The sequence below is a fragment of the Sceloporus occidentalis genome, unplaced genomic scaffold (assembly GCF_023333645.1).
Source record: "Sceloporus occidentalis isolate IW3139 unplaced genomic scaffold, rSceOcc1.0.p SCAF_3, whole genome shotgun sequence".
NCBI lineage: Eukaryota > Metazoa > Chordata > Lepidosauria > Squamata > Phrynosomatidae > Sceloporus > Sceloporus occidentalis.
In genome coordinates, this window is record NW_028316983.1 from 206,919,848 (window position 1) to 206,947,138 (window position 27,291).

Sequence of the window (27,291 nt, forward strand, 5' to 3'; positions counted from 1 at the left end):
ATTTCATAAACCCATAACCCAGCTATCCTTAAAAAGTTATTTTCTCTTTAAGAGTCAGCCACATCCAGTTTATTAGATGTTGATAGCTTTCAATTCCTTAAATCCAGTACAGATTTAAATCCAAATTTCACACTAACTCTAAATGACAAATTTTACATATTTTTACTTACTTTTGCAACAGACATTATCCTAAATTCAATTAAAGTGTAAACCTGAGGCAACTTCAGACTCAAAGAAGAAATCAAATGGCTTTTACCAACTCAAAAGCCAACTCTTCTCCAGTTTTTTTAAAAAAACATTTTAAATTACATACAAAAATCAAGTTTAAATTTGTGAATTGAAAGAAATGGATGATACAACAGATTATGCACTATTGCAACCATAGCAACAATATCTGCAACACAAATGATGATTATTTTCCCCCTCATGCTCCCTCCCCCAACATTGACCTGGAACCTTCTGATTACTTCGCTAACCACTCACCAAATCTAATTACTGGGTTAGAGTCCTTGTTTTCAAGTAAATTATTTTCTTTCGGGTCCCTACACAAGAACACACAGCCAAACAGAAATCCATGAGTTTCACAACTGTCCCTCATTATTCTGTCTTTAAAGCACATGTTATTGTGTACTGTATATACCCAACTATAAGTCAAGAAGTTTCTGCCCCAAAATGGACTCCAAAATCATTCATTGACTTATATACAGAGCAATATGTTAATATGGCTTACATAGTTCCTAAAAGAAGTGCCCACCCTTCCTTCATAGCCAGGGATCGTTAAACAGCTCCCCGTTTGAGTCTCCTCATGCACTCTCCTCTGTGTGTGCGCGCGCGCGTGTGTCTTATCCCTCAGCCTTCCCTTGCAGCCACAAGATTTTTCAAGTAGCATCAAATCATGATTTGGATTTACATCTAGATCTATCAAATAAGTATGAACTTGAAATATGTTCTCTATAACCCCAGACAGACATGGCTGTGGTTTATTATTATTATTATTATTATTATTATTATTATTCTGCTTTATTTATATAGCCCTGTAGGTTAACAGATGTCCAATTTTTAACTCAGTGATGCTGCTCTATGTGGCCCAAATGAACATATTTTAGACAAATTATCTTACTATAGCAGATATACTAGGCCTAAATTTCTATAGAATTGGAGGTCTGGAAAGGAAATCACTATAACTGAACAAGAACTTATTTTCTGAGCAGCATATAATATGATAAAATAACAACTTTCATACAATATAGTTATATTAAACAGAGATAACTTACCAACATGCAGTGAGGCAGGCAAATCAGTACTACAGGTTGTATTTTTGAAAGCTTCAGTATTCAGAAACATTTCAAGCCTGCTGAAAACAAAACAAAAATAAATATTCTCCCACATTACAATTAATGATGTAATTTATACTGAGGAAGTAACATTTAAATATTTGACACTTCCAAGTACTACTGAATAAGGGTAAAGGTAAAGGTATGAGCAACACAAATTATTATTATTATTATCATTATTATTATTATTATTACCCATTGACAAGGTTGTCAAGTCAGTGTTGTCAGAGATTACGCTGTGATAATGTGGCCAGCATGACTGCACAGAACACTGTTTACCTTCCCACCAAAGTGGTACTTATTTATTTACTTGTATTTGTATGTTTTTGAAGTGCTAGGTTGGCAGAAGCTGGGACTAGTGATAGGAGCTCACCCCATCATGCGGCACCTGGGCCTCAAACTGCCAACCTGCTGATCTTGCAATCAACAGAGTCAGCATCTTAACCACTTGAGCCACCGCATCCCTTACTTCTAAATATTTGGCCCCGATGTTTTACCTTGAAACATTTCTAAATAATTTTATTGTTACAATAAAACCACTGTATCCAAACATACTGTGGATAGTGAAAATTGCAGATAATAGTTAATTTTTTAAAGTTAGCTTAAAAAACTGTTCAACTTCCTAAACAATGAGCTGAAATCTGAACCTTTGCCCAGGTACAAACTGAGAAGGTGGCCTTTTTTAGGCCATTCTCTTAGCCACATTTTCCCTCTAATAACATGGAAATGAAACTCATCGTGGTATAGTGGTTTAAGTGCTAGAACAGGAAAGATCCCAGGAAATATGGTTATGAATCCCTACTCTGGCCATAGATTCATGGTTATGAATCCCTACCCTTGGTAGTCTCGGGCAAGACACTCTCTCATCCGCAGAGGAAGACAATGGCAAACCTCTTCTATAAAAATCATACCAAGAAAACCCTTGACAGAATCTCCTTAGGGCTGCCATAAGTCAAAAGTGACTTGAAGGCACACAACAACAATAATGAAATAGAAACAATAACTTAGTTACAAGGCTGCTTTAAAGTGTACTAAGACAAAAGTCTATGAAGTCCTGTCAAAACTTATAAACTGGCTGTATTTTAATTTTTTTAAAATTTTGTTTTTCCCTGGTGGTTTTATTCCACAAATGACTAAAACTAAATGAAGAATGGTAATTTGCCCCCTCCCCAACTCCTTCTCCCATAAACCCTTTCTAAGGCTGAAAACCAGCTGAACATGGTCACTGGAAATTACAGGACATCACCTCCTGTGCCCTGTGACACGCTGGTGTAGTCTACAAGGGACTCCAGAAGTGAACACTGGCCCCTGCCCTCAGCATAGTTACCCAATCTTGCTCTATCATGAGACACAGAACTGCCTTGTTGAGAGCAGAAGTTGACTTTTGCACACAGAAGGGCACCTTCGTATCCAAACTCCCTGAAATGGCTTTCAGCAAGCTTTCTGCAATACTAGACTAATAAATGACAGAACATCTGAATACTGCAAATAAATGACTAGATGCCACCAACTGTCATACATGTTTACACCGATACAAATTCTACTGAAATGAGTAAGTGCACATAGGATAGCAGCCTTCTCTTTGCTCAGAACATCAGTGACTCAACAAAACAAAATGTACTTATTTTGAAAATGATAAATATCTTGATCCAGAACTCTTAAGACTCTAATGTACACAAAGTTCTCAAACAAGGAGGAATGCAATAGATGATGTGTTACTGTGTTGTCTCCAGGTCCACTGTTTTATTTCAATTGGGTTTTTAATGTAAATATTAATCCATTGGATTAATATTAAATAATCCAGATACAAACATGTTTATAAATCATTTGGTTATCTATAAACTGAATCAAAGCCTCAATCATGTTACACTGAGTTACAGGAGCCTTTTTCCATGGTACATCCCTAAGTCTGGAATAGGAGGAGACCTTCCCAGTGATGACGCCTTAACTCTAGAATGTCCTGCCATGGATCATTAGCTGATATAAATGCTGTATTCTTTGAGGGGGGACTGGATATTATTAAACACTGTGCTATCATTCTAACTGCCTAAAAGGTACCGGTAATTGTTTTTATTCTTCACATTTTATTACTGTTTTACTATATACTACATAATTCAGTTGAAAATAAACTGTTACTGGGATTGTGAACACAGCAGATGGATGAGGAACCAAGAACAGAAAAATGTTACATGATTACTATATGTTGTTAGCATATATATATCCTGATCAATATTTTTTTTTAAATTCAATGTTTTCAATTGTGCTATCAAACCAAGAATACGAAGAATGTAGGGCAACTCCAGGAAAAAAACAACAACACAGAGATTGCAAACTTTGCAAATACTGTCATTTTCCATTTTAAAAAAATACTAAATCTATGCCATTTTTCAGGATCCAAAGTTGCACTTACATTGCCAGAAGTAGTTCTATCAAGTGGAACTGGGAGGAGGCTATTTGTGGTTGGCATCCTATTAGTTAGCCCCAACTAAAGATCAGTCAATTAATTGTTGAATGGAAAGTCAACATGTAGGTAAATCCCACTGATTTAATGGGTATACTCAAGTCAAAACTAATCCATGTGTTTTAAAAATAACAATTCTGGTGAATTATGAACTGCTCCAGAACAAGTTTTGGAATAGTGCCAAAGCTCCAGAAGGAAGGAGGGAGAAAAGCTTCTACTGCTAGCATGATGCTAGTCTAAGACTTTGGATTTCACAGCAATGATTATTCCCATGTGTCAACTTATATAGATCTGCTTAATTTATAATATCCAAAGAGTGCTCTTTCCTTGTATCTTAATACAGTTACTAATGGGGAAATGTATCTATAGATCCTTCAAGAAATATATTTATTTAATTAATTTGTTTACTGCCTTTCTCCTCACATGGTATTCAAGGCAGTTATAGCTGAAATCCATTTGATACAGAGGTTTTTAAAAATGTTAAAATAAAAATTATATTTTTATAATTTTTATAAACTACAACAGTTTAAAATACAGTAAAACATAGTTTAAAAAAATAAGAATATGATACATTCCAATTTACTTAAAGCATTTAAAACACACATAATAAACAACAGGTTAAATGTGACAAACTAACAAGAACTGACTTTATTTTAAAACAATGCATCAGTTAATAAAAATATAGTTGCATTTCCAAAGAAATACTTGATGCCAGTGGACTCAGCAATAAAAGCATTAAATGTCTTTGTCCCTGCTTTCATACATGGGATACAGATCCAGGAACAAATGTGGACTCTTTTTTTTCCTTCTGCAGAAATCAGACTGAAACTATACAAGTTGTCGCATACTTATACTCTGCAACAAAAGTAAGAAATGCTAGGTGTGGCTACATCCTACACAGTGCAGAAATACTTCAAGTCATCTTGATTTTGAAGGACTTGAGAACTTTTTTCTTCTTGAATTTCTACCCTACAAGGATGTTTGACAAAACTGATACCTTGTGAGACAGTCCCCAAGCATATGGCCAAGACAACATCAACTGCCACCAAATAATCAACAATGGTTTCAGCAGGAAGCAGCCTTACACAATATCACTACTGTACAGGTGCACATCCTCCTTCATATCCAGCTTGGTACACAAAAAGTTTTCTCTTTAGTATTTTTAGACCACAGCTCATTCTGTGCCTTCCTCTGAAAAAAAGTGATAAAAGTTTCTTGTATGAACCCCACTAAAGAGCCAATAGGGGATGGATTGTATCCGATAATGATCAAAAGTGGGAGGGGAAAAATATCTTAAAACAACTGCCCTGAAATTCAAATTAACTAACATTTTACAGACTTCAACAGAAGTAAAATTGTACTCATTTTATTAGTTGTATTTGTTGTTATATTTTTTGTTGTTGTGTGTGTGCCTTCAAATCATTTCTGACTTATGGTGACCCTAAGGCAAACCTACCATAGGGTTTCCTTGACAAGCTGTGTTCAGAGGTTTGCCATTGCATTCCCCTGTGGCTGAGAGTGTGTAACTTGCCCAAGGTCACCAATGAGTTTCATGGGAATTTAACCCTGATCGCTAGTCTTACTTCAGTGCTCAAGTCACTACGCCACACTGGTTCTCAATGTTTTATTATTAATGTAACAACAATAATTATAAACTATTTTCTTTTGAAAAATTGGGGGGAGATGACAAATTTTTAAAAAACTTGAAACTGTACAAATTAATAGTCACTCTGTAATTATTATTACTTTACAACCCTTACATTTAAAAAGCTCTATAAGCTAAAAATCCTCAAGAAGAATGCTAGCTCAATTCTGTATGCACACAATTGAACCACAGCTGATGATGCACATCTTTCTGGAAATCTCTGTATATTCAAAGAGATTTCTTCCTATTCCCAACATATTACTAGCCACACTAAAATATTTGCCATAATCCAAAATGGTCAAATAGCATTTCCATTAAATAAATGAACCATAGAAGTTTTTCCCCCTTTTTTAAAATACTGGTATATGAAAAATGAGATACTACAATTCTAATAATCTATTATAAAATAATCTGGTATGGATCAGATAAGGGAGGTTTTTAATGTATGTGTGCACACATGTGTGAATACATACACAGAAAATTAAATAAGTGATATTTGATTCTTTAATACATATCAAATCTAGTTAAAAAATATTTGACCTGTAAAAAAACAAATCTAGGTTTTGTTGCTCAAGAAGAAACACCATGAAGTCAGTTTATCTGGTATTACTAGTATCTCCCTTTACCATAAGCAAGAACAAAGAAAAGGACACAGAGAACCTGCCAAATATACAATTCAATTTTAGGTTGCTTGCTATGCTAAGTTGCCAGGATCTTGAAGACTGTAAGGCCAGTTTATTCAGCACCTAGCCTATTGTTTAGAAGCAATTGTAGAATTCTCCTGTTTTCCTTGCAGACTTGTTACAGCTCCCATTTTCAAAATCTCTAAGTTATGTATTCTCTTTGTATGAGTTTCATTTTGGCAAAAAAACCTCACCTTACACCAACACATCAGTGACATTATTAACAAAAAGAGAGAAAAAAAGACAGTTGGAACTGTAGAAGCTGCTGTCTTTCTTAATGGCTTCTTCATTTTCCAACCTGTACTTTTTAAAATAGGTGAAACTGTTGTAATACCCAACTCAAGACAGTTGAAAATTTAATATGCTAATAGAAAATCTCACACAATTAATATACCATTTATAAAAGTGTACAAAATAAGATATTTGAAAGCTATTGTACTAATTCAGTTTAGCATGCTTATCAGATAGTTTTATTAACAAATGGTTTCCAGCTCAATATGTTGCACCGATAATTATTGTTGTTGTTCTCGTTGTGTGCCTTTTACTCATTTCCAGTTTATGACCACTATCATAGAGTTTTCTTGTCAAGTTTCTTCAAGGGGGTTTGTCATTGCCATCCTCTGGGTCTGAGAGAGTGTGACTTGCCCCAAGTCACCCAGTGGGTTTCCATGGCTGAGCCAGGATCCGAACCCTGGTCTCTCAGTCTCCTAGTCCAATGCTCAAATCATGACAGCATGCTGGCCTTTAACTGGACCCATTGTTATCCCATGATAAAAAGCATGTTTAGCATTCTTGACTTTCAGGCATAATGAAGTCTTGAGCCAGCGTGGTGTAGTGATTTGAGTGTTGGATTATCACTCTGGACACCAGGTTTTGAATCCCCGCTAAGCCAAAGAAACCCACTGAGTGACTTTGGGCAAATCACACTCTCTCAGCCTCAAAGAAAGGCAAATTCCCTGTTGTTTACGCTACGAAAGCCCTGTGACAGGTTCACCTCAGGGTTGTTGTGATTCAGAAATGATCTGAAAGCGCACAACATAAACTGTATCAAAATTTAAAATGAATGAGTACTGATTAAAGTAATTTATAAAGTGTGTTAACAGGAACATCACAACAGAGAAAAATGATGACCATTCATGTAATATCTAAACTTTTAAGTGAAGTATCTAGAAGAGCAAATCATCTTTTTTAAAAAATATATAATATATATGAATGCTTTACAAAAATATTTATGGGCCTGAAATTCTGCAATTTAAATTCAAAGTCTGCCTGAACCCATGGGGCACGTTATATTGTTATGGTCGGAGATAACTATTTTCTTTTTTTAAAAAAAAAAAAGTTCAGAGAGTAGTAACCTCCACAGGGGAAGCAGTATTAATCTATTTTGCACCAAATAATGACTCTTGTAGCACCTTAAAAATTAGGAAAGTTTCCACAGTCCTTCACGGACTGGATTCCAGTCACACAAAGTTGTATGTTTAGTTGGCAAGTACATATTCACATGTATGCATGTAAGCAGAAAGAAAAGTGACAAAATATGGGTCAGAGTGGTAAGGAAATGGTAGGTTATGCTAAATAAGCACGATGCTTAATGACAATTTTGTTAAAAGGTGACAACACAATCAACCTAGCAATGTTAAGTAAATTAACAAGTGTGGAAGGACGAAGAAACACTGACTGCATTTACAAGTCTCACTTCGGTCCAAAACACATTGCAGACATAATCCAGTTTGAGACTGCTTTAACTCCCCTGGCTTAATGCTTAGGAATTCTGGGAACTGCAGTTTTGTGAGACATTTAGCCTTCTCTCTCAGAGAGCTCTGGTGCCACAATAAACTATAATTCCCAGGACTCCTTAGCACTGAGCCAGGGTCTCAAACTGGTTTATTTCTGTAGTGTGTTTTGGACCTAAGGCATGGTTTATGTTAGCTATGGTTTCTTACTTTGCCATTAATTGTCATGCAAATGACCAAACACACCTACTTCATTTCCCCTATTTCTGAGTTGTTTCTTTCCCAGCCCTTAGTTCCTGTTTCAGGATGAGCAACTGAGAAAACAAGACATGGACAAACTACAGTTCTGAGTCTTCATGCAACGACAAGCCATGATTTAATCTTGGCCTCTAATTGTGATTTGTGGCTGGCTAACAAACAATGGTTTGTCTGGGGGTGTGGATTGATACAGAGCAACAAACCAGAATCTAATTTAATAGTATATACAAATCCAGCCACTGCATTTACACAATTTGGAATAAAAGAACTGAACTTCATTATTAGTTTTCGTTCAGCCATTTAAGGCTAGAGTCACACTTTTAAAACCAAGTAATAATACAGCAGTAGCCCAAGAATCCCAACTACAGTCACTCAAATCAGGTAGGCACAAAGAATCCTATCCTTGCCATATGGCACAATCGTACATATGAAATGTCATAACAGCACCAAGGAGAGCCTAAATCTATAAAGATCACATAAGTCACTGTATTGGTATAGTAGTTTATTTCATCAACAAAAGGTCTCATAGCACCATAACGTTTCCACTTTAAAGCCTTTGTATTCATTACTTTGTATTCATTACTTTGTCATTTCTTATGAAAACAAAATTAGTTGAACAATGAAATCAAAACTTGGCAGCCAAGTGTACATTTTTGGTAGTCTCAGTGGACAAGATTTCCTCAATTATACTGCAAATTTTGATACTGTATTAAACACAGTATGTCATAACAGATGCAACAAGAAATTAAGAACTGGTTATTCTGTCCAACTCACTCTCATGTTGGGATGGGATCTTGTCACTGGCCAGACCTGATGTGTTGCCTTGTGTGGCAAACAAGAAAGATTATAGTGTATAAAGCAAATATAAATAGTATTTACCTTTTCATATTGCATTTGAGCCTCTAAAGGCATGTTTGTTATAACAATACCACCTTTTAATAAAGTGTTTAATAAAACACTGAAAACAAAACCCAGATTACTAAAAGATGTGGTTTTATAAAGACAGAAAAGTGTATAAGATGTTTAACTGTCAAATTTAATTGTCATAGGCCCCATACAGAGAGGCCAAAATAAAGCTGCTTCAGGTCACTTTGGAGTATGCTGTTTAAATGCTGCATGCATCCTAAGAGGCCAGAAGCCATGCCACAGCCACCCTCTAGTCCTAAGGCCTGGAGCACAGCTTTGGTGCTGCTTCTGGCCTCTTAAGATGCGTATGTCATTGAAACACCATACCTCCAAAGTAACCTGAAGCAGCTTTATTTTGGCCTGTCTGTACGGGCCCATAGTTTCCCCATAAGAAACTGAAGTTGGAAGATGTTGAATATCTAGTTATACTTTGCACGGCCTTCTATGACTACTACAGTGTGTTACTGTTGTTGCTGTGTGCCTTTCCGACTATTCAGAGGGATGCCTTCCTGAGGCTGAGAGTGTGCCAATGCTGCCTTGAGGCTGAGAGAGTGTCACTTACCTAAGATCACCCAGTGGGTTTCCAAGGGTGAGTGGAGATTTGAATTTTGGTGCTCAGTCACAGTCCAATGTTCAAACCACTACACCACGCTGGCTCTACTATGACTTCTATAGTTGCAGCTATTTCCTATCACAGCTGAACATCTGTGTCTTGCGGGTTAGATGTGCATCTTAAAGGGCATTTTAGCCAACAATAACTTTTCACAAAGCTAATTTAGTTGGATTTTTCCAAAAGGGATATCCTCCAAATTGGTTTCAGAGCGGACCAATGTGTTTCTCAAGAAAGAGAACTGGCTGTCAATTTTAATTTTGATTTTTTTTTACTGATGAACCAGTGACTTGATTAACTGGAGAGATATCAGGTTACCTTTCCTTCCTCATTACTATTCAACATCCATACCCATGCCTCTTTCACACACTTTTCATCCATCAGAATCAACTGCATAGATCCCAGAGCAATATGGAATGATGGGTAGCATGTAGATCAAAATACATATTACATGAACAACAAAGTCAAAGTTGCCAGGACAACCAATAACCCTAGCTACCTTTGCAACTATCATATTGTGGGCAGGAGCAGGCAAACAGCAGAGCTTCTGCTTATAATAAGAAAATAAAAAGGGAGGAAACGCCATCACTCCGCAAGATGAAATCACAGGGGCCTCTCCCGCACTCCAAGCGCCGCCAGCGCCGCCACTTAACATCCCAGGCAGCTTTCTCTGGAAAGGGAAGCCAGGAGGAGGAGGAGGAGAAGGAGAAAAAGGAGAGGAGGAGGAGGAGGCATAAGAATAGAAAGAGGATGAGGAGGAGAGAGAAGGAGGAGGAGGACGAAGAAGGGAAGGAGGTATAAGAAGAGGAGAGAGGAGGAGAGAGAAGGAGGAGGAGGACGAAGAAGGGAAGGAGGCATAAGAAGAGGAGAGAGGAGGAGGAGGAGGAAGACGAAGAGGAGGAGAAGAAGGCATAAGAATAGAAAGAGGAGGAGGAAGAAGAAGAGGGGAAAGAGGGAGGAGGCATAAGAATAGAAAGAGGAAGATGAGAGAGGGGGAAGATGAAGAGGAGGCAGGAGAAGGGGGAAGAAGAAGAGGAGGAGGAAGAAGGAGGAGGAAAAGGGAGGAGGAGAGAAGAGGAAGAAGGAAGGAAGGAAGGAAGGAAGGGAAAGAAAAGATGGAAGAAGAGGAGGCGTGTGGTGCTACCATTTGACAGTCCAACAGAGGCACACACTCCCCCATCCCCCTCCACATCGGTAGGGCAGGGAGCAGGTGGAGAGGGGATTAGAGAGAGACACACACACACCCTCCCTGCCACAGAGGGGAAGGGGGAGGAGAATACACACACACACACACACACACACACACACACACACACCCCGTTGTACAATGGAGGAGGAGGAGGAGGAGGAGGAAGGGAGAATACAAACAGGCCCTCTCTCTCCTCTACTCCACGCTAAACAAAAAAAAGGAGACAAGAAGAAGTGGAGCTGTTCCCTTCCCCGCCGCTGCAGGCAGGGGCTCAATGGAAGCGATCCAGGACTGAGGCGGGGGGAAAAGCGCCTGCTCCTGCCTAGGCCGCCCCCTCCCCCTGGAAGCGACGGCGCCGGCAGTCGCGCTGCCCCCCTCCAGGGCACCCAGGCGCCTGCCTCCTCCTCCTCCTCGGCTCCCTTCCCCCGCAAAGGAGGCGGCAGCAGCAGCAGCAGCAGCAGCGCCAATGCACCCAGAAGGGAGGGCCTCGCCGGGGGTCGCCGAGGGGAGACGCCGAGGGGCGCCCAAAGTTGGAGAAGTTAAAACACATGCACACACAAACACACACACAAGGACCCAAAACCCGGGTGGTGGCATGCAAAGACGGGGGGGGGGTGTTGTCCCCCCCCACCTTGCATCTACACTGCAGGAATAATCCTGTTTTGAGACTGCTTTAACTTGCCCCTGGCTCAATTGCTAGTGAATTTCTGGGAACTGGAGCTTTGTGATGAGACATTCACAGCCTTCTCTCTCAGAGAGCCCTCAAATTATTATTATTATTATTATTATTATTATTATTATTGTTATTATTATTTCAGTTTGAGATTGCTTTAACTGGCCTGGCTCAGTGTAGTTTGTTGTGACACTAGAACTCTCTCTCTCTCTCTCTCTGACAGAGAAGGCTAAATGTCTCACAGAACTACAACTCCCAACATTCCCTAGCAATTGAGCCAGGAAAGTTAAAGCTAGTCTCAAACTGGATTATTTCTGCAGTGTGTTTTGGACCCCAGTGTGACACCAGTTTAAACTGTCAATGCTGTGGAACCCTGGGAACTGTAGTTTTGGGAGACATCACAGAGAAGAGTGCCACCATAAACTACAGTTCCAAGGATCCCACAGCACTGAACCCTGGCAGTTAAAGGGATTGTTTCCACGGTGCGGATGAGTCTGTTGGGATTTCATCTAGTCAGGAACTCCATTATTTCCTGGCAACGTCCTCCATTTTGAAGCGGCTTGTCCTCCTTGGGGTGTGTGTGTGTGAGGAGGACATCTGGTCATCATCCTGACAGGAAAGAGGCAGCCATTCCCTTTGAGGATGTGTGGGGGTGTCACCACACAAAAGCCCCCCAAAAAGCCACCTCAACAAGGAAGGAAGAAAAGAAAGAAAGAAAGAAAGAAAGAAAGGGCGTCCTCTCGCTCTCTGCCACCCCGACCTTCACTGTCACCCCTGAAACCCTTTCCTCTCAGAAACCCTCCTCCTTCCTCCTCCATTAATAACCTCTTCCCTACCCTAGATGTCCTCCACACTCAGGAGGACAAGACACTGCAAGGGGGGGGGGAATGAAGGACATGGCCAAATAAAAGCTCAAAACATCCATTCTTCTTAGTCAGGCTCAAAATGGAAGACCTTCTGGAATGCCTCCTGGACAGATATGGAGGACATGTCCTGGAAAAGGAGGACGTCTGGTCACCCTGAATTCTCCCTCTCCCCCCCCCCCCCTTTTCTTTCTCTTTTCTGTTTAGACTGCTACACTCTCACCACGCCTTCATATATATATATATATATATATATATATATATATATATATGGTATGTATGTATATGTATAACTTGAGATAGATTTTCTTTGCAAACCCACCCTTTTACTTCCCCTCCCAGGGGCCACCCCACGCCCACTCGAAAGGGTGACCAAGGAGGACATTACATAAAATGCTGCTCCTAAAAAGGAGGGGAGACAGAGGAAAAGTCAGGGTGATCAGACGTCCTCCTTTTCCAGGACATGTCTTCCATGCTTCTTAGGCTCAAAATGGAGGGCGTTTGTTGGATATCTCTGGGAGAGGAGGTGGAAATGGAGGACGGGTCCTGAAAAAGGTCACCCTGTCCTCACTGCAAATCTCCACAAAATGGAGGACATTTCCAAAGGGGGGGAGGGAAAATGGAGGACACGACTAAATAAATTGCTAAAAGAAACACACTCCTACAAATACAACGCCATGATTTCTTAGTCAGGCTCAAAATGAAGGACCTTTTGGAATATCTCTTGGAGAAGTTGTGGAAATGGAGGACAGGTCCTGCAAGAGGTCACTCTGTCCTCACTGCAAAGCTCCAGAAAATGGAGGACATTTCCAGAAGGGAGGAAAATGGAGGGCAAGACTAAATAAAAATACTAAAAGAAAAAACCACTCATACAGAAATACAAATCCATGCTTCTTGGGCTCAAAGTGGAGCAGCTTTTCGGAATATCTCTTGGAGAGGAGGTGGCAATGGAGGACGGGTCCTGCAAGAGGAGGACGTGCCTGGTCACCCCTGTCCTCGTTGCGAAGCTCCACAAAATGGAGGACATTTCCAGAGCAAGGGGGGAGGAAGAGGGGAAATGGAGGACGTGAGTAAATAAAAATGCTAAAAACACTCCTAGAAATATAAATCCAGGCTCAAAATGGAATCCCTCCTGGAGAGGAGGTGGAAATGGAGGACGGGTCCTGGAAAAGGAGGACGTGTCTGGTCACTCGTCTAGTAAAGAGATTGTAAGGGGGGGGGTAAAAGGGGAGCAAATCTGGAAAGACACACAAGTCTCCTCGCAAAATTGCAAATACATACACACAGACACATATGGCTCCAAGAAAGCAGCAGCAGCAGCGCTGCAGACACACAAAACCCGGGGTTATATCATCATTATTATTATAATCATTATTATACAAGAGGCGAGTGGGGAGGGACCCCCTCGGTCGCCCACCCAGCCACCAACCCCAGCCTCCCCCTGCTCTGCCCTGCAGATGTTGACCCACAAAAGGCGTCCCTCCTTTTACCGAGGTCAGTGCTCCTGTCTCGGGCTCCAGCGCTGACCTTCTCCGCTTTGTAAGAAGAAGAGGAAGCTGGAGGAGCGGCTGAGTCTTCTTCCGCGGCCGCCATGTTCCCGTTTTAATCACTGGCTGCTTGTTTATTTCAATGGAGACCCTCCCACAGCTCGCCCTCCTCCTCCTCCTCCTCCTCCTTTCCTCCTCCTCGCAGCCGCAAAGCTACTCAGAGCACCAACGCCGCCGCCACTCCCTGCCGTCGCCAGGCGCAAAAAGTGGCCTCTCAGTGGCGACTCCACAGAGAGAGAGAGAGAGAGAGAGAGAGAGAGAAACAGACACACAACAGACACACAATCACACACACGCACATAGAGAGAGAAGGAGTCAGGCAGGCGTCCACACCAGCTCAAGGCTGGGAAGAAAGTTCCTGGCCCACTCGCCACACTTTCTCAGGGTGGCCCCTTCTTCCTCACCACAAAGGAGCACAAGGCACCCCAAAACCCTTGTCTTCAAGGAAATTTTATTCCACACCAACACCAACATGTCTTTCAAATGTTATATTCTTCACAGAGTGTCTTTCAAATGTTATTCCCAACAAAATGGCTTCAAATGTGACTCCTCACAGAATGTCTTCAAACGTTACTCCTCACAGAATGTCTCCAAATGATGTCAGTCCCCACCACAATGGCTTTGAGAAAATGTATTCTCCTGCCCCCACCCCCCAAAAGTGTTAAAATGTCATATTCCTCACAGAACGTCTTTCAAATGTTATAATCTTCACATAATGTCTTTCAAATGTTATTGCCAACAAAATGGCTTCAAGTGTTACTCCTCACAGAGTATCTTCAAATTTTATTCCTCACAGAATCTTCAAGAAAATGTTATTTCTCACAAAATGTCTTCAAACGTTTCTCCTCAGAATGTCTTCCAATGTGATTCCCAACAAAATGTCTTCAAATGTTAGTCTTCACAGAATGTTTTCAAACAAACGTTATTCCCAGCAAAATGTCCTCCAAATGTCTTCAAACAAACTATATTCCACACAAAATGTCTGCAAAGGACGTTATCAGACAAGGGAAATTGGAAGTATAATCCAATGGCAATCCGAACACAATCATGGAGGTTAACGTTATTGCATGAGAGGTGATCACACGCAATTTCGGGCAATGGGAAGTCAGTCTGAACGCAACCATGGGGTTTCACGTTATTGCGTGAGAGGTGATTACACGCAATTATGGGCAATGGCAAGCTATTTTTGGGCAATGGGAAGTCAGTTCGAACGCAATTCGAATTCACGTAAGTTCGCTGAACTAGTGAATTCACGTGAATGCATTCTGGCCCCACTTTCCTTTCATTCAAAATTAAGAAAAATTCCTCTTGTGTGATAAACTCCAAAATGTCTTCAAATGTATTTTCCAGGACATGTCCTCTATTTCACCCTTCCGTCCAAGAGGTCCTCCATTTTGAGCAGGACTAAGAAGCAAGACACATCCTCCATTTATATGTATATCTATACTCTCTCTCTCTCTCTCTCTCTCTCAATCGCTCTCTCATATATATATGGTGTGTGTGTGTTTCTAATGAGTGTTTGAGCCTTTGTTTGGTCATGTAACCTTAGTAACTGACAATCAGCTTGTTGTAGTCCAATAAAATAAAATAAAAATTCCCAAGCTGTACTGCATTATGTTATTCTACATAAAATGTCTTCAAAACAAACGTTATTCCCCACAAAATGTCTTCAAACAGATGTTATTCCCCACAAAATGTGTTCCCTACAAAAAAGGGGCCTTCAAGACGAAATGATTGTAGATAACACACTATAGTTTCACTCTGGAGAAGTATTGTGCATATACTGACTATCAATCAATCAATAGCTTATTCGGTCATTGACCAGTATAAAATATAATGAAAAATATAAATACTGAGATAATAGTATGATCAGAACAGTACAATTATTGGAACAAAAGTCAGAAGGGCAAAAGGGCAAGATATACTGACTATGTTTTTCATTGACTCTGCAGCAGAACTTGGGATTGTAAAATTATTATTATTTTAATGTTTTTGGACTACCGCAAGCTGGTTGTCAGTTACTAAGATTACATAACCGAATAAAAGCTCATAGAATATATATATTCTTGCTTCTTAGTCTTGCTCAAAATGGAGGACCTCTTGGACATTCCTCCTGGGCAGAAGGTTGAAGTGGAGGACATGTCCTGGAAAAGGAGGACCTCTGGGTCACCCTGAACTTTCCTTCCCCCTCAAAGGCTGCTCTCTTTTGGCCCTGCAGGGGCAGCAGATAAATAAACTGCAGCCCAGGCTGGAGAGAAGGGCAACATAAATACACATAGAAAGGGCCGCTTTCCCACCTAACCCTCTCTGGTGGCTGAGAGGGGAAGGACTGGAAAGGGATGCTATTGTATCATTAACAAAGAGAGGGTCGAGGGACGACAAAAGAAAACAATGCGACAAAGCATGCGTGTTGGTGGATCACAGCACTGCAGCGACATATGTGTCTGTGGTGGTGTTGCTTTTTCAATGATATACACACATACTTCAGATACATGAAACATGAGAGTGGTGCAGATAAAGGTGTGGAAGCTCAACAGTAAAAAAAAAGAATATTAATCATACAAAACTGAGAAATCTTTATCACAGGATCTGAAAATACCTATCTGTGAATTTTGACATGCAGAAAGCAATCATTACTTCTGACACAGAGATTTTCACATCATTATTTCTGATGCTGACAGTGGTTTATTAATTTGTTGCCGGCTTCTTGGGCATCTAGAAGTTCCTTGCAAGGTTCATGTTCAAATACTACACAACCTGCAACGTCTTATAGGCATATTTCCCCTGTTTGTTCTCTTTGGACCAAGAGTTTCTGTTCACCTTGATAGATTTCCTTGATTTGTTAAGGTTTAAGCCACACAGAACAGAGAGGTATCGAGGGAATGTGTGCATCGAAAAACAATCTGCTATATGTGCTGAGGAAAGGCTGCATAAACATTTCGACTCATAGTAAAAAGCCTAATAACTAGAAATTTAAAAGAGATTATTATTATTATCATCATCTTATATTCCGCCTTTCTCCCATTATAGGGACTCAAGGCAGCGAACAGCAAGTTTAAAACAATTCAATTAAAAAAAATACAAAAGCAGTAAAATTATAAATATAAGATTAAAAAAACAATTAAACCATTTTAAAAGTTAAAACAGCCATCTTTAAAATGTAAAATGTGTTTAAAACTCTACACAAACCTTATAAACCTAAATTTTAAGCTTAGGATGAGATAAGATATTGTACATTGGCTAGGGTTTTTTTAATCTCTTAAAAACAATTACATTGTAGAAGGGAATCAGATTGCAGATTACACAATAGGTTCACTCTGAAGGGGTAATATGCATACATTGTATTCCTTTTCAAAGCAATGATTTTGAAGACTGTATAATGACTCTGCAGTAGAGCTTGGGAGAAAACTTTTTGGACTACAGCAAGCTAATTCTCAGTTACTAAGATTAATATGGTTGTGATATTCAGCACAAAAATTGGAATTAAGTGCAGTCATATAGTCATATGAGGGATTATATTTTCCATTGGTTTAATACATGTGTACACTGCACGATTACCATGGACTGCTAAAAAGACCAGTGGATGGGTACTAGAGCAAATCAGGCCTGAACTATGCCTAGAAGCAAAGATGACTGAAGTGAGGTTAACGTATTTTGGCTGTATCATGAGAAGAAAGGACTCACTAACAAAAGATAATAATGCTTGGTAATGCTGTGGACAATAGGAAAAGAGGAAAACCATATACACCAGATGGATAGATTCAATCAGAGAAGGCACAGCCATGGGCAGCTGAGGATAGGGTGACTTGGAGATCTCTCATTCATAGGCTTGCCATGGATTGAAGTGAACTTGAAGTCAGCTAACAACAATCGTCCCTCCACATTTGCTGGTGTTAGGGATGAAGGACCTTCGTGAATGTGGGGGGAAACCCAAATAAAAAAACACTATTCTTTTTACCTAAGAGAACACCTCTGTAGGAATCTCCAAGTCCTCCAGTGCAACTCTATGGTCAACATCTACCAGAAGATGATTATAGAGTCATGCTAGAGGATCTACAAATGCCCTAGAGAAATGTTTTCTCTAGGAATTTCTAGATTCTCCAGCACAACTCTATGATCAACTTTTAGCAGAGTTGTGCTAGAGGACCTAGAGATTCCTAGAGAGAACATATTAAATCCGTAAATAATAAAATCCACAAAAGTCAAAGCCACAAATGTGGAGGGCCAACTGTACTTCCACCTGAGCAGTTTCCAGGACAATACAAAGCAGTGTAATCAGTAATACAAAATGAAATGGCAATGGAAACCAAGCATTACAAACAAGACATAAAACAGCGTGCAACTTAAGAGTTTTAAAAGCTTGACAAAGGAAGAAAGTCTTTGGAGTTTATCACACGGGAGAAATTTCTCTTAATTTCAAATGAAAAGAAAGTGGAGCCAGAACGCATTCACATGAATTCGCTGGTTCAGTGAATTTATGTGAATTCGAATTGCATTCGAACTGACTTCCCCTTGCCTGAAATTAGCTTGCCATTGCCCAAAATTGCGTATGGTAGTCTATCACGCAATAACGTGAAACCCCATGATTGCATTCGGATTGCCATTGGATTATATTTCCAGTTTCCCTTGTCTGATAAACTCCTTTGCCTCCCATTCTGAAAGAAAGGTGCCAGGTGAGCTTTCTTAGGAAGGGATGCCACAGTCTGAGTGGACTTAATGAAAATACTAGTGGTTGCCCTTCAGCTAAGCTCAGGTTTTTCCACTAGCCAAACAAGACTCATTGTCAGTGGCATCTTATAATGGGATTGTATGTATCCACATTATGGGCTCTGGTCATTTAGGAAACAGATTGCCAAGGTCCATGCTCCTGTAAACTGAAGTTTTAAAGCATTGTGAAAGTCAGCATCCACCAATCAATGAAGCACCTGGTGAGTGGTTGTTGTTGTTGTTGTTGTTGTTGTTGTATGCCTTCCAGTCATTCCCAATTTATAACAACCCTATGGAGAACCTATCACAGGGTTTTCTTGGCAAGTTGTTCAGAAGAGGTTTGCCATTGTAATTCCCTGAGGCTGAGAGAGTGTGACTTGCCCAAGGTCATCCATTGGATTTCATGGCCACTAAAACTACACACTAACAACATTATGTAATGGCCACTGTCAGTATAACAAGGTTAAGTAATTTTACTGCAGAAGGCATTTTAGATGTACTGGAATTCATGCATATTTTTTCATGCAAGTAAATCCCACTCAGCTGGGCTTGCTCCCAATAAGCATCCACAGAGCAGCATTCCTAGAGGGACAATATTTCTTCTTCTTCTTCTTATTATTATTATTAACCTTTATTTATAAAGCGCTGTAAATTTACACAGCGCTGTACATACAATCTTTTAGTTAGACGGTTCCCTGCCCTCAGGCTTACAATCTAAGAAGACACAACACAAAAGGAGAAGGGAGTGGTGGTGGGGAATGGGATCAGGTCCAGCAGTTCTCCACCTCTGAGGCCTGGACCAAGGCAGATGGACTGGAGGAAGTGCTTGGCTTCTTAATTAACGGTTAAAAGGAGGCTTCCTGGGTCAGAGAGGGGCTAGCCTCTGGGAATGCTTCTCTAAACAATATAGTCTTTAACTCAGTTTTGAAACTGGGTAGAGAAGTGATGAGGTGTGCATGTGGGGGAAGAAGGTTCCAGGAGTAAGGGGCAGCAAGCGAGAAGGGATGAATTCGGGAGGGGGCAGTGGTAGTCCTACACTGTGACAGGAGACCTTGACTACAAAAGCAGAGGGTGCGAGTAGGAATGTAAGGAGAAAGAAGGTCAGATAAGTAAGGAGGGGCCAATCCATGGAGGGCTTTGAAAGTCAATAATAAAAGCTTGTACCGGATGCGGAAGGGGAAGGGGAGCCAATGAAGGGAGGATAAAAGAGGTGAAACATGGTTAAAGCGGCGAGCGGATACCTTCTATCCAGATGTTACCTTTTTGCAAGTGGGACTCTGCAACCAAGTCTTGCAGGGCCTCATTCCCACTTACTATTTAACCTGGTTTGCAATTTGCTTTTGCATCAGATCAATGAGTGATCTTTTTAATCCTCATTGATTTCAAGGTTTTTCAAGATACGATTATCATCCCCATTAGAATTTGTGCCGCTCAATCCATTCTGTTTTTTAAAATGCCGATCAAGCTAATCGCATTGTCGCATCAATTATGACATGGCCAGGTGTCATTTCAGTGACATAGCCATGCCTAATTTCAGTGACGCTAGAGGATCCTTTGTGGTGCCCCCCTCCCCAAATACTTACCCTGTTTCTGATCACTTTTTAGCTTTGTGGTCTGCCAGCAAGGGTTGTTTTAGGAAAGCCCTTGCTCGATTAGGTGGGAAACCCTTGCTTGATTAGGTGCCTCAATGAGATGATGGGAGATCACATTACTGATTCACTAAATTAAAAAACAAAAACACATCAGATCTCCCTCCCACAGACACCAGATTCCTTCCAAAAGAAAAGCAAAGGGGAAAAAATCTCTTACAGTGGAGAAAGGATCATGGCCAGATTCAGTAGGAATTGATCAGTGTAAAGATGGAATATTAAAAAGCCACCACACATGCAGGTAGACAAAGGGCACCGCTCAAAAATTAGCATATTTCAAGTAGCCGAAGGCTGTATCGGTGACACCCCCTGCCAACTCCTCTGTCATACTCCTTCCTCTCCAGTGAGATGCGATTGTGATCCGAAGGTCGTTCCCACTTGTTGAGCATGCTTGTGATTTGGTTCTTCTCAAAAGAACCTCTTGAAAAGTATTGCCAAATAAGAGTGTGGGTTTTTGGGTTTGTTTGTTTGTTTTTGGTGGGTTTTTTTTGCATTTACTCCACTTTTAAGGAACTCAGTCAGATGCTAATCAGATTGAAACCGACTTCAAGTGGAATGACGGACATATAATCCGGTTCATAATTTGATTTGAATCATAATGGCAATGACCCCCAGAATTATCGTCCCTCCCAAAAGGAATGCATATGTTAGGCTGCTAGCTAATAATTACCTCCAAGTAGAGCATTCCCTCATCACCATCTTCTATTTTTCTTTTCCAAGTATGCACTTGTTGCAATCCAACAATATCTAGAACTAGGCTACAGTATTCCCACTCTTGTTTTAGTGAGATGTTATTAAAATTAAAATTATACTGACCACAGAAGTGTTTAGAATGCCACCTGGCAGCAGCCAGAGAACATATCACATAAGATACTCTGTTCTTCCAGGATCACCATTCAGGATCAGGGAAAAAACCATTTTAAGCACACTGTGCATTTGTATGTGCCTTCAAGTTGCCTGTTGACTTCTGACGAACCATGAATTCCATACAATTTTCTGAAGCAAGAAATACTTTGCTCCATTTAAATTTGATCACTTTTGGTACCCTTAACTGATCCCCTCTACTCAAACATTTAAGCTTACTAATTCTAGATGGTTTCTTTACAATTGTATTTGTTATATATTGCCTGTAAGACATATTCTAATGTAGAATAACTTTCATTTGCCAAGATGATTTTCCCTTAGTTGCAAATACTTTCATACATAATTCTTATGTTCATATACTTTACCTGAACTTATTCAGGTTAAGTTAAATCTGAATATTTGAAAGGGCTATTTGAAACCCTGCAAAATTGTTTTGTTTCTTCAGAAACAGGATGTTCTACTGCTTCCTGTTATAGGTTATCAACTCAAATATGCACTGAGTCAAGCTATTTAATGTATTTCACATAATAGTCACAGTCCTATGCACATATCCTAAAGAAATGGAAATAAAGCAAGATGTTTTAAGGAAGCATGATCATTCCAAGTTTCTTTGCAGCAGTTGCTACTTCAAAGAGACAAGCTGCTATGCATTTTAAAAAGCAGCTGTGCATTTTTAAAAGTGCCACTACTGCAGTAAAATCAGGCAGCAAAGTTCTGGCTGCATAGTCTCTGCTACATATGCATATCCTTTGTCTAAATCACGTTCATTTAAATCCCGTGCCAGAATGGTGTATGCAAACGACAGATTAGACTGGAGACGTGGGTTCATAACTGCTCTTCCATGAAATGTATGGGGATTTGACCACATTACTGTAAGTGAAATCTGCTAAATAAGTCTATGAACATAAGATGGGAACTTGTAGGTACATGATTAATTTCTCAGCATTAACAGTATTTGACTGTATTGTGCCCAAAGATCAGTGCAAATCCATATTTATGTTCAAGTTCAATTCAAAGTGTTGGTTATAACCTCTAAAGCCATAATTGGTTTAGGACCAGGGCACATCAAGGACAAACAAACAATCAAACAAGCTTCATTTATATACCGCTTCATACTGCCTAAGCAGTGTCTAAGCGGTTTACAACTGTAAGCTAATTTGCTCCCAACAATCTCAGTACTCATTTTAGCCACCTCGTAAGGATGCAAGCCTGAGTCAAGCTTGAGCTCTTTCACTGGTATTGAACTCACAACCTTGTGGTTTTGAGTGAGTGGCTGCAGTACAGGCATTTAACCACTGCACCACCAGGACCACCTAGCACTTTGGCTTTGTACCCTCCAATTCTGTCCTCCCAAATTATTTTTTCTTCAGTCCCCATATTTCTAGCCTTCCAGCTGGAAATTGTTCACATTTACAACTCTTAACATGGGAGCCAGTGTAGCATAGTAGTTTGTGTGTTGGACTGCAACTCTGGAGACAAAGGTTCTATTCCCACTCAGCCTTGAAACCTCCTGGGTGACCCTGGGCAGGTCACATGCTCTCAGCCTCAGGGGAAAGCGAGGGCAAACATCTGAAAGAAATATTGCCAAGAAAACCCCATGATATGTTCACCTTAGGGTTAACATAAGAGCCAATATAGCATGGTGATTTGTGTATATGACTCTGGAGACTAGGGTTCAATTCCTGCTCAGCCATGAAACCCACTGGGTGAACTTGGGCAAGTTGCATGCTCTTAGCCACAGGGTTAAAAAAAGCAATGGTAAAATTCCTCTGAACAACTCTTGTCAAGAAAACCCCATTGTAGGGTCACCTTAGGGTCACCATAAGTCAGAAGTGACTTGAAGGCACACAACAACAAACGGCTCATAACATTTGCTGTGTTCACATTCATTTTGTAACTTTGCCTCCCATCTATTTGCCTAAACTCTATTTCAAATTAAGTTTATGTTACTTCTGTGCTTCTACAGTAAAATTTCATGGGAGGACAGAATTTTTATTTCTGGAGGCAGTGCCCTCACCACTCACCCACCCCCACAGATACAACCCTGGTTCCAAAGGACTGCATGGGACCAATGTGCCCCACTGACACTATAAAGTCACCCACCTCTGGCATAAATCCTCTCTTCCATCCCTTTCTTGCAATATTACCTAACAGTACCTACCTCTTAAGCTTTAAAACAGGTTAACAATTTAAATAAATGAGTTGCCTTCTGAAAAAGGTAAGGAGTAATCTCCAAATGTATTTCCAAATGTTGAATATACGTTTTCTTTCATCAGTCATTGATTCTGTCTGATTAATGCTGAGATAAAGCATATTGATTCCTTTTATTGAGTTTGCATTTTAATATCACTTAATTGAATTAGACCTGATATTTCAAATACTACTCTAAAGAGTATCTACTAAATAGTGTCCAATGGTTAACTAGCTATTGAATTTACTACCCAGATATAAAGTACAGCAGTAACTTAGATCAATGATTCTTGGCCTTTGGTTCTTCAGATGTTTTGGATTTCTAACAGAATCCCTGATATTTAGTAATGTCTGCTGAGATTTCTGAGAGTTGAAGTCCAAAACATCTGGAGGATGAAAAGTTGGGAAACACTGCTTTCAACCACTGGTTCCCAGACTTGAGTTGTTGGCCTGTAACTCCCAAAGCCCCCAAAGAGCATGGCATTATGATCAGGGATGATGGGAGCTGCAGGCCAACATAATCTAAGGGTCTAAGGTTAGGAACTTCTACCTTAGATAAAGGTTGAAAGTTTGCATACATTTACCCTATCTGAATCCTATTGATTAAATGAGTATGTTCATAATTGTTGTTTCAGGTGAAAACAGAAGTGACAAGATCTAGGACTGGTTATAAAGATTGGAGAATGATAAATAAATAATAATAATAATAAAATTTTTATTTATACCCCGCCCTTCCAAACGATCAGGGCGGCTTACAAGAGCAGCAAAGTGCAAACATCATACAAAGTTAAAAACAGCCAAGACCATAAACATAATAACAATCCTTAAAAACAATAAAAAGCCCCTTAGCCCAACCTCTCGGCCACGAGAGAGGAGGGAGGCCCGTAGGATATTTAGTCGGGGAATGCCTGATTAAATAGGAAGGTTTTAAGACCCTTCCTGAATTGGGCCAGGGTGGTAGATGAGCGGAGCTCCATGGGCAGCGTATTCCAAAGGGCTGGGGCAGCTGTGGAAAAGGATCTTCTGGCAGTAACAGCCAACCTGGCCCCAGGCACCTTCAGGAGTTGCTGCCCAGATGTTCTGAGGGTGCGAGGCGGAATGTACGGGGAGAGGCGGTCCTTCAGAAAACCTGGGCCCAAGCCATTTAGGGCTTTATAGGTAATAACCAACGCCTTATATTGAGCTCGGAAGCGGATGGGCAGCCAATGGAGATCTTTAAGCACAGGTGTTATATGGCTGGTCCTGGGGACACCAGTGACCAGCCGCGCTGCCATGTTCTGCACCATTTGCAGCTTCCGAGTTTGGTATAAGGGTTGCCCCATGTAGAGTACATTGCAGAAATCCAATCTCGAAGTTACCAGAGCATGTACGATGGTTTCAAGGTCCCTCTGGGCCAGGTATGGGCGCAGCTGGCGAATCAGCCGAAGCTGATAACAGGTACTCCTGACCGTCGCATTCACCTGAGCAGTCAGGTGAAGGGACGAGTCAAGAAGCACCCCCAGACTGCGCACGGAGTCCTTCACGGGGAGCGTGACCCCGTTCAGGACAGGTGGAACCACCACCATTCCTGGACCAGGGGAACCTATCACCAGTACCTCCGTTTTCTCTGGATTAAGTTTGAGTCGGTTTTCCCTCATCCAGCCCATTACTGACTCTAGACAGGCCACGAGAGGAGAGACGCCATCCCTGGTCACTGCATCAGTCGGAGATATAGAGAAAATAATTTGGGTGTCATCAGCATACTGATAACCCCGCGCCCCATGTCTCCGGATGATCTCTCCCAGCGGTTTCATGTAAATGTTAAATAGCATGGGAGACAGAATGGCTCCTTGAGGGACCCCGGTTTTAAGGGCCCGCTCGCTGGAGCACACGTCTCCCAGCTGCACCATCTGGGACCTCCCAGAGAGGTAGGAGCGGAACCACGGAATGATGGCCATTACTGTTGAAAGAGCAGCCTACCTACATTTTATTTTTGGCTTGTAGACTAAGCGTTTGATCCTGTGGAACAGTATTTTATATTTAAATTGGTTATTTTCTACTTTGGAGTATACTCTAATTATCTCACTAGTCTCTTAAGGCTTCTTAATTACCAGTAGTATATATGTTCAACCTTGTACTTTATGTAGATAGAGGGGTTCTACCTTATTGTTTCTGCTTGGTATAGATCCCAATTTGAGACAAGTCAGAACACAGATAAGATAAAAGAACTATGGATGAAAGAACTACAGGTTAAATTGCCAGATTCTTCTGATACTGTCCTGCCTTGCCAAACATTATTATTCTCAGAAACTTTTGAAGCAATAGGAAGTTCTAAGGCTAATATAACTCTTATACTTACAAAGCCATTGCCTACTACAGATACAAAAATAAAAGATTTAAGAGGCAACAAATGTCAACAATAGTAGAGGAAACGAATTGAATGTAGGAAGAGCAAAGGCCAGAATCCAAAGGATTCTTCAGGAAAGATGGGAACTGCAAAGCAACAGCATCTAAGGACTCTGTTATTCTCTGTCATAGGAGGAAAGCCCGTTGCTGATGTTTCTGGTTATAATGTCATTGTCATAGAATTATAGAATTGGAAAAGAGCACAAGGTATGTCCATCCATCCATCCCCTTACTATGAAGTAATACATAATCCCTAACTATTGGTTATGTTGGATGTGGCTGATGAGACTCCAACAGTGTCTGGAGGACCACAGTTTCCTCAACCCTGTTCTTGTGATGATCCAAATGCACTTTGGATTTGTTTCTGGAAAAGCAGTTTTCTTTGGCACTCTGCTTCTGAAATGTAATCTTATACATGTCTGCTCAGTGGAAAGTCACAGTGAGTTTAATGGGGCTTACATGCAGGTAAGTGGGTATAAGACTGCAATCTGTAGTTTGAAAAGTTGTTTGTATATTGGCAGTGGCAGCTAGTGCCTTCCATGTCAGTGAGGTGGTGAATCCATTCTGGGTTTTAAGCTGAAATTTAAAGGTGCTATCCAAGGTGCTGCCCCTATTTCTGGGATGGTCTGCATTTTGGATTGCTCTTGTATATTTCAGAGTAAAATTCAGACTGATTCTACTAACATGGAGACCCCTGAGTGTCAGTAGTCTCCTGCTGGGTGATATGGCAAGTATTTTTAATTAATCAATTGATTAGCTATCTCACTTTTCTTTTGAATGGGATTCAAAGTGGCTTACAGCATAAGTTAAAACAGAGCAGTTAATACGGTATGAATTACAAAAGTTTTAAAAAACATTACATAGTACCATCAATTAAATACTATTTTAAAAATGTAAAACAATTAAAACACTTAAATACATACAATGCAGAATATAATAGAACATCAAGGACTAATGATTTGTTGCTGTTGCTTTATATTGCTAAACTTAAAGCATAGCATTTATATCTACCACATTTAAAAAAAAATTGGTATCTCATTGTTTGAATGTCAAAACATAGAACCATATTAATAATAAGAAGATAGCCTTGCAGCACCAGACAAGGGTCATTTAATACAACATTTGGTTTCCAATAGCGCTGAGGCAACCACATTAGTCTGTACTATGCCTCCAGCCTTTCTTCTTCAGAGATATACTGCCCCTGAACATGAAGGTTCAATTTAGTTTGCATAGCTAATAGCCATTGATAGCTCACTCTTTCAGATGCCATGTATACATCACAAAAATGGTGACTACTGGCCCTTAAAAAAGAATTTTTGGCAAGGAGCTTGGAAGGAAATAATTTAACCACTGTCTGCTACAATAGAAGCATACATTCATAAAACATCACTATGTTCAATCTCCCTCCCTCAGAAATGTAACACTACTAGTGTTGCAATCAAATTGCCTGGAAGTTATGTATTTATATGTGACTTAAAGTCTCCTATCAACTTAGGGTGTCCCCATGAATTTCATAGGGTTTTAGCTGCATTTAACTCAATAAAACATCATTGCTTCTGACCATGCAAGTACAGGACATTGAATTGTTAGTTGG

General features: G+C 40.3%; 1 protein-coding gene across 6 annotated transcripts in view; it reads right to left on the minus strand.

Annotated features, from left to right (window-relative positions):
* Positions 1-13,996, minus strand: part of NCOA2 (nuclear receptor coactivator 2) — a 196,237-nt gene extending 182,241 nt beyond the window's left edge. For 4 of the 6 annotated variants that reach the window (XM_089517437.1, XM_089517435.1, XM_089517431.1 and 1 more), the window contains exons 1-2: positions 13,846-13,996; positions 1,275-1,351 (exon numbers count right to left, since the gene is read on the minus strand). The gene's annotated coding sequence lies outside the window, so the exon portion shown is untranslated. Of the gene's footprint in view, positions 1-1,274; positions 1,355-13,845 lie in introns of all 6 variants that reach the window. The other 2 variants (XM_089517432.1, XM_089517436.1) reach the window with 2 other exon arrangements.
* Positions 13,997-27,291: the final 13,295 nt, after the last annotated feature.